Source organism: Amblyomma mixtum, chromosome 10 (assembly GCF_055824585.1).
Source record: "Amblyomma mixtum isolate Tamu chromosome 10, ASM5582458v1, whole genome shotgun sequence".
NCBI lineage: Eukaryota > Metazoa > Arthropoda > Arachnida > Ixodida > Ixodidae > Amblyomma > Amblyomma mixtum.
In genome coordinates this window covers 99,458,655-99,467,132 of record NC_143021.1, presented here as the reverse complement: position 1 = coordinate 99,467,132, position 8,478 = coordinate 99,458,655, and the positions used below count along the sequence as shown (strand labels likewise).

Here is an 8,478-nt window from a genome sequence, read left to right as displayed (position 1 = left end):
CGAAGCTTGGTATCTTTAAGAAGAGCCATGCGTGGCACCGCATTCGTCTGACTTCAGCCGGCTGTACGCACGGTATTCTGTGGCTCCGTCTGGACGCCGGCATAGAAGCATTCTCTTCCGTAAGACCTGTTTTAAGCGCACTGTCCGGCGGCTGAGGCTGACCTCCTTCTTTCTCCTCGTATGGCTCCTGAACACGAAAATACCGCGTCAGCCCCGATTAGAAGTACGCCGGCGACGAACGCCTCCCCTCGTCGGGCGTCGGTGGTATAGTGGTTAGCATAGCTGCCTTCCAAGCAGTTGACCCGGGTTCGATTCCCGGCTGACGCAGTTTTTCTTTTGCTCTTTTCTTTCGCTTATGTTCCGCTCTAGCTGCCCAAAAGTTTCTTTTCCTTTTCAGTATTATGCTTTTCCTATGCATGTTTCCAGGGATTCATTCAGTGATACAATCTAAACGTTTGTAAACTCCTGCAATTTATTTGACCGCCTAATGCGTTTGTAGAATACTAAGCCTTAGTTAACTCTTTCGCGCTACTGCACATACAAACGAGCCTAACATAGCGAGGAGCTGAATTTAATGTTTTCTTCCATGAAAATTATGAGTTAGTGTTGTCTTTCTTGCAGTCGGCTCTCTCATAGGTTGCTTTGTGCTGCGATCATGTAGTGTTGGGGAGTGTAGCTCAGACCTCCCGCTGCTCGATCACTTGAAACATACTCGTCAGATGGGGCTTCCATGCGCCCTTTTCTTTTTTTGCTGTTGCCACTAAACGGGCCACGCGTTAGAAACTGGGCTCGGACTTATCAAGTGCCCGCGTTTTGTGGCATTCAGACTGACTTTGCGCACGGATTGAAGTTCACATCTATTGCACAGCTCGAGGAGATGGCAGTTTAACACCCGGGATGTTTTTCTGCGTGTAATGCAACGGCCAACGTAATGCAATGGTTATATCTTGCAGCTATATCTTTTCATAGTTATCGCTATTCTTTTGACACCACACGTCCTCGAGCAATCAGCGATATTTTTCACGAATCGTTGCAGACATTTTTCCGATGCGACTGTTCTTGCTATCGTATTTATACACCGCAGATTCTAAATGTTTATACACAGCGCAATTGATAGTCGTGTAAGTTTATTCCAACAATGGTAAAGTGCACGTCTGAATACTACTTCTGGCAATGTTTTTATATGGACACTGTCTAGCAAACAATCAATTCGCAGGGCATTTCCTGTCTCTATTGGTTGAATGAAACATTTAAAACTACGCAAAAATTTGCAACCCATCACTGCCGTGGTTACTCCATGGCGTAAGGCACCCATATCTGCGAGTACAGCAGAGAGCACAAAGAATACTATTCATTACACAAAGATGAAACAGCACTGGAGAGCATCGAAGAATGCTCTCTACTAACAGTACCGATAGTGACAACACGCAAAAACAACCACTAACAATTTCTGCAGCGGCTCTTATCGGGCCCTTGCTTCTCTTGCATCCTGTGGAAAAGACGATAAGAAACATTTTACCGTTCTCGGCTTACGCAGCGCCACATGCGTGTTATGGATTTTACAAAAGAGTCAGTCAGCTGCAGGTTTACATTTCAAAACGGAAGCTGCCTCTTTCAAGCTATTTATCAACTTTTGGGGCCCAAGCATTTTTAGAGTCCGAAACTTTTCCTGATGAGGTTCACACGACTGAGCCTCAAATCTATCAGGAGTATAAGGCTATCAGAATATAAAGAAGAAGGCCTAAATGCCAGCTTGGTCACCATAAAGAAACACAATAGAACGGCTCGCATTATTCATTATCAACGCATAAAGCACTAATATGTTTATAAACATCATAACAAGAAAAATATCATTGTCTCTTAACCAGTTATGAAGTATCAAGATTTTCAGTCACCGGTAATCAAAATACCCACTCGCTAGTAACGAAGACAAGTTAAAAACGAGAAAGCAACTCAATGACATCAGATGCAGAACAGCGAATAGCCAATGAACTCTAACTCTAGCGAATGCTGCAAAGCTAAATTTAATTGCCACAATGCACTACTGATCACCACTTATCAACGGTAAAAACATTGGGAAGAGCATGACCTGTATAGCGAGAACTACTTTCCTCGTAGCAGAACTGAGCGACGGTTTGCAACTACTGCGAAACTGCTCACGAACACACAAGGGTAAATCAGAGGTACTGTCCTGTGATGCGAGAAGCCATCTTATGTTTAAAGGCAAATCACTCCCAAAATTCCGCAAGTGGAACAGTAAGCGGAAATCTCCAACAGCCACAAGACTACAAAATTTTCTTTACAGCGTCTACATGCCAGAAGGTGATAAAAACGCGCGCTCGCCTCATTGAAATAGGTTGCCCCATATCATCAACACGCATGCTGGCGACTACGAAAAAAAAACTCGGCTCTCTAATGGACCCGAATCTTAACTGGGGGGAAGAGTTCCATGAAACTGCGAATGTATGGTTGCACTCTAAAAAACGTATGACACTTTTAGGAGTGTTCGATACACGCATCAGTAATGTAGTCTTTTGATCAAAAATACCGGCAAGGAATGCCGTCGGTGTCCATCTTGTAAAGGAGCTAATTTCGCGCATGCGCACTGCATTTCGTTACACCTGCGACACTTCACAGATGCCTCATAACTGCTCAACCAGCTCAACAATTCCCTTTCGTAATTAGGAACTGTTGTACCTTGGAGAAGAAAAGTGTGAACTACGGTCACAACCGAAACACAAAGAGAAGTAGAATGGCAGCGATGACTAAGTTGTCCTCATAAACATGAAAAATAATAATGCGAAATGAATTTGGAGGTCTCCTCTTCAGGTAGGTGCAAGGACGTGATCGGAACTTTGAAATGCTGCGGTTGAATTTCTCCCGATATCGGGTGAATTGAACTCTGTGGCGAGCCGATGTTGTCGGCCCCACTTGAACGCTAGCCGGAAACGCTGAACCGCTGGAAGAGCGACGTTGCAGATGGCAATCTGGGAGAAGGACAGGCCTGAGAAAAACACAGGCATTCGTCACAGAAAACGTCCACTAAGTACATCTTTCTGAACAACGGTTACCGCGCCGCGGTGGCTCAGTGGTTACGGCGCTCGGCTGTTGACCTGAAAGACGCGGGTTCGATCCCGGCTGCGTGGCTGAATTTCGATGAAGGCGAAATTCTAGAGGCCTGTGTACTGTGCGATGTCAGTGCACGTTAAAGAACCTCAGGTGGTCGCAAATTTCCGGAGCCCTTCCCTATGGCCTCCCTCATAGCCTGAGTCGCTTTGGGACGTTAAACCCCAATAAACGAAACCAAACCGAACAGCGGTTACCAACCAAAACCAATTTTTAATTTTTACCAAAGGACGCGGGGAAAATTTTGCTCCCGTTTCGGCGAATGCAGAGTGAGCGCTGAAGGCATCCTCGTGCTGTGCACAGTGCGCTTTAGAGAATGCAAGATGGTCGAAATTATTCTGCTGCCCTCCACTGCAACGCAACTTTCTCTTCCATTTTCCTACGCTCCTTTTCCTCCCTCCTATTTTTTTCAGCGCATTAACACTTAGGCTGACATGAAATTTCCGATCTCTCCGTAAAGAAAGCCTGTTATTTTGGCGCCTCCTAGCTTCCCGTGCTAATCTTCCAACAGCTCTCTGATTTACGTCTAATCTTGACTGAACTTCTGCCGCCGCCGCGGTGGCTCAGTGGCTATGGTGCTCGGCTGCTGACCAGAAAGACGCGGGTTCGATCCCGGCTGCGGCGGTTGAATTTCTTTGGATTAGAAATTCGAGGCCCGTGTACTGTGCGATGTCAGTGCACGTTAAAGAACCCCAGGTGGTCGAAATTTCCGGAGCCCTTCACTACGGCATCTCTCATAGCCTCAGTCGCTTTGGGACGTTAAACCCCATAAACCAAACCAACCAAACCGAACTTCTGCCCTTAAGCACAGAACCGCATTGCCGAAAGTAAGTCCCGGCACCATTATTCCTTTCCAAGTACCTCTGAGCACTTCATATTTGTTGTACCCGCATAATGCCCTATGTTATATTATCCCGGCGTCTCTTCGTCATTTTGCCGTAAGAGCCTGTTCATGTTTTTCCGTGTATATCTGCCCTTCGTTTAGCCATATCCCGAGGTATTTGTATTCGGCCACATTGGGTATTTCGTGGCCTTGTAAGCGCCTGATCAGTTGTATCGTTAAAAATCATCACACCTGATTTATTTGCGCTGAAACTGAATCCTAGAGCATCTCCTTCGTCTCCACAGCAATTAACCAAAGTTTGTAAATCTTCCTGGCTATCTGCTAACAGTACAATATCGTCCGCATACATTAAACCCGGGAGTCGCTGCTCAACTACATTTCCCCCTAATCCGTACGACAGATTATAACCTAGATTACTTTCTTCTAGCGTTCTTTCCATATTTATCACAGGTCGTGTGGACCAAGTGCCGCTTCCCCGGGCACGGAATTTTGGGGCACGAACACCTGCTGTGCATGTAGTGCCTGTGCAGAGGCGCAGTAGTCCTGGTGCATACAGCAGTTATCGTCGACGGGCGCGGAATCCACTGTCTCGGCCGTCTTGATCTCGTACGCGAGGAGGAAGAGACTATGAAGCAAATCATCTTATATGCGGATGGCTGGAGCATATGGGCGGTCAGGATGGAGAAAGCCATGACCTTTACGCTCTCAATCGTCTGGACATTGGCTACATCCAGTATGAGCAGCAAGCGGTCGTTAAGCGTTCCCGATACCGAGGCGTGCGTATTCTGTCCGACGAAGTATTCAAGCAGCAGCGCGTTGTGGTTCGACAGCATGGCGAGGGTGGGGTGGAGGTTGATTTGGCCGAATTCGATGACGCGGTTACTGGCCGACCACTATCTCGCCGGTGCGCACGCTGAAGACCTTAGCCTTCGGCGCCCGAAGGTAGAGATGCATGAGCTGCTAGCGGGCGTGGTAAGGTTTCATTCGTGCGACATGCACAACTTCGGACGTGTTTCGTCTAGAGGAACGAACAGTTCCTTGAGGGAGAACTTCATAGTATAACTCGCGTAATTGGCGTATCACTTCATAGGGGCCAAAGTACCGCCGAAGCAACTTTTCAGAGGCTCTCGTTGATTGATTGGGTTACATACCCAAACGTTTTCTCGGGGCAGGAAAGTGACATCCCTGTGGCGATGGTTGTAACGGTGAGCGCCTTTTGTTTTTTGTTTATGCCGGATATGCTGCCGAGAAAGGTGGCCGGTGGCCTCGGTTTCGTGAACAAAGCGGTCGGCCCCCAAGACTGTGGAGTTTACACTACCAGGAAGGAGTATTGCGTTGAGCATAGTCATGGCTTCGCGATCGAGGAGGAAGCGAAACGGTGTGAAGTGAGTCATCTCTTGTAGCGCAGTGTTATATGCGAATGTAACGTAAGGGAGTACTCCATCCCAGTTGCAGTGGTCGCCGTTGACATACAAGGAAATCATGTCGGCGATCGTCATATTGAGGCGCTCAGTGAGTTCATTAGTTTGCGGGTGATAAGCTGTCGTTCGTCGGTGACTGGTGCCGCTGAGTCGCATAACTTCCTCTGTCAGCGCCGAGGTAAAGACTGTTCCTCTGTCAGTTATAACGACCGTGGGTGCGCCATGACGAAGCACGATGTTGTGCATGACGATGGTGGCAATTTTCGCAGCTGTTCTACAGGGAAGAGCTTTCGTCTCACAGTATCGACTTAGATAGTCAGTAGCGACCACTACGTGCCGGTTACCCAGCGAAGACTCCGGAAAGGAGCCGAGAATATCCATGCCGGCTCGGTAGAAAGGAACTTGTGGTGGATCAATAGGCTGCAATAGGCCGGCCGGCTTAGTCGCCGACGTCTTGCGACGTTGACACTCGCGGCAAGTTCGGGCGTTGCGTTTCACAACAAGTGCGAGTTTTGGCCTGTAATGCTTTTGCCCTATGCGTGCCAACGTTCGGAAGAAACCAAGGTGACCAGAGGAAGGGTCATCGTGGCACGCCTGCAAGACTTCATCGCGAAAGGCATTAGGTATAAGAAGCAGATTGACAGCCTCCGTCGGCCCACAGTTCATTTTGTACAGGATGCCGTCCCGTAAACAGAATGATGACAGGCCGCGTGAAAAGATGCGGGGCGGAGTCTGAGAGCTGCCTGCGTAGTTCGTACCGTAGTTCAATGTCGTCTCGGCGGTGTTGAGCCAGGGCAGACGCAGAGATAAACCCAAGGAAAAGCGAATCGTCGTCGAGGTCCGCGCTGTTGGTTAGAAGTGGGGCACGGGACAAATAATCTGCATCACTGTGCTTTTGCCCTGATTTATACACGATGGTGACATCAAATTCATGCAGTTGGAGGCTCCAGCATGCGAGTTGAAGGACCCTTTAGGTTTGCCAACCAACACAGCGAGTGGTGGTCGCTCACCACTCGGAAAGGGCGGCCATACAAGTAGGGTCAAAATTTCAATACTGCCCACGCAATAGCTAGGCATTCTTTTTCGGTGGTGGAATAGTTCACCTCAGGCGTGATAACGCGCGGCTTGTGTAAGGGATTACGAGTTTGGCACCATCCTGCGCTGTACAAGGACCGCACCAAGGCAAACGTTACTCGCATCTGTGTGGAGTTCTGTGTCAGCGGCCTCATCGATTTGCCCAAGTATGTGCGTACTTTGAATACGCATGCGTAGCTCTTCGAAGGCATGTTGTTGCTCCCGACCCCAGAAGAACGGTTCGTTATCTTTGGTGAGGCGGGTAAGGGGCTCAGCTATTCGGCAGAAGTTCTTCACAAAACGCTGATAATAGGCGCAGAGACCCAGAAAACGGCGCACACTTCGCTTTTCAGGAGGAATGGGGAAAGCAGTGACGGCGGCACTCCTGTTGGGGTCTGGGCTAACGCCCTTGGCGCTCACAATGTGGCCCATAAACATCAGCTCCTGGAAAGCGAAATGACATTTTTCTGGCTTAAGGGAGAGACCGGCTGAACATATAACTTCGAAAGCAGCGCGTAAGCGGCTGAGGTATTCTTCGAAGGTGTCGGAGAAGATGACATAGTGTAGGTACACGAGGCAGGAAAGTTCCCGGAACTGAGCATATACCGAAGAGGAGCACCCGGAATTCGTAGAAACCGTCCGGGGTAATAAATGCGTTCTTCCGGTTACGTTCGTTCAACCCTATTTGCCAATAGCCACTGCGTAAATGGAGAAATGAAAAGTATTTTGCGTGGGGCAGCCGGTCTAGGCAGTCATCAATGCGCGGGAAAGGATAAACGTCTTTCGTAGTTACTTTGTTCAAACGTCGGTAATCAACACAAAACCGTAGGGTCCCATCTTTCTTTGCAACTAGGGGCACAGGCGACGCCCACAGACTCTTTGAAGGCTGTACCACGTCGTCCTGGAGAATTTCTTGAACTTGCCTTCGAATTTCATCCCGTTCCTTTGAAGATGCCCAGTACGGCGACTGGCGTAATGATCTCTGGCTTTCGTCAACTATAATTCGATGTTTTTTTTCATCGGCGTTTGTCTAACTCTGGAGCTGGACGCAAAACAGTCTCGGAAAGAGTCAATGACAGTCTGCAGGTTGCGTTTTTCACTAGGCAGGAGATTCGGGATTACGTCGTGTTTAACAGGACCATTCGTTGATTCTACTGATGTCGTAGTCCGCGTCAACGCGTACTCTCCGGCGCATTCCCCGATGTCTTCAAAATAAGCAATCGTTGTGTTGGCCGCTAAACGTTGGGGTTCACAACCGAAACTTGTTATCAAAAGCTCGGCTCGCTTATTCTTGAATACTATAAGCCTGCGAGCTGCACACAGCTGCCGACCCAGGAGCAGCGACATGTTGGCTTCAGCGATGCCATGAGTGCCGGAGCTGTCACCGCACTCCACAGTTATTAACATGCCGGTCCTCGACAGAACCACCACGTCATCATTTCAGACCGGCAACTTAGTCCTATATATGCTGGGGTTCGTCGTCAACAGTGCGGTGTGCGGCAAACGAAACGATCAGCTCTTTAAAGTCGATGACAGCCCCATATTCCCGGAGGAAATCCAAACCGAGTATCAGGTCTTTAGAGCACTCAGGAAGCACAGCAAAGCAGCCGCGGAAAGTGACGCCGCGGATCTGAATTGGCAAGGTGCAGTCGCCGGTCGGCGTCAAAAGATGCCAGAACAGCAGCTTGGGCTTCTTGGTGATCCATCTCGAAGTAACAGCGCAAAAATAAAGACAGGACACATAGAATAAGAAGACACCACGAGCGCTGACTTACAACAAGTTTATTTCGAGGTAAACATTGCTTGATATTGCCACGTATCATTGTAGTGTCTGTTCGTTCGCGCAAGACCGCAGGAAAGGGGTGTTATCATTTTTGTTCGTGACGCGAGAAGCGACCGGTCTAATCTCGATTATTCACAGCCATGAACAGCTGCATCTACGTGTTTCCAGATTACTCTAGATGATCTCGACCTGTTATCTCGAAGTTTCCTTGTCGGCTATAAATTGAACGA

General features: G+C 48.5%; 1 non-coding gene across 1 annotated transcript; it reads left to right on the top strand.

Moving 5' to 3' along the window:
* Positions 1 to 255: 255 nt before the first annotated feature.
* On the top strand, positions 256 to 327 carry TRNAG-UCC (transfer RNA glycine (anticodon UCC)). The gene has a single exon. It is a non-coding gene; the product is annotated as a tRNA-Gly (tRNA).
* Positions 328 to 8,478: the final 8,151 nt, after the last annotated feature.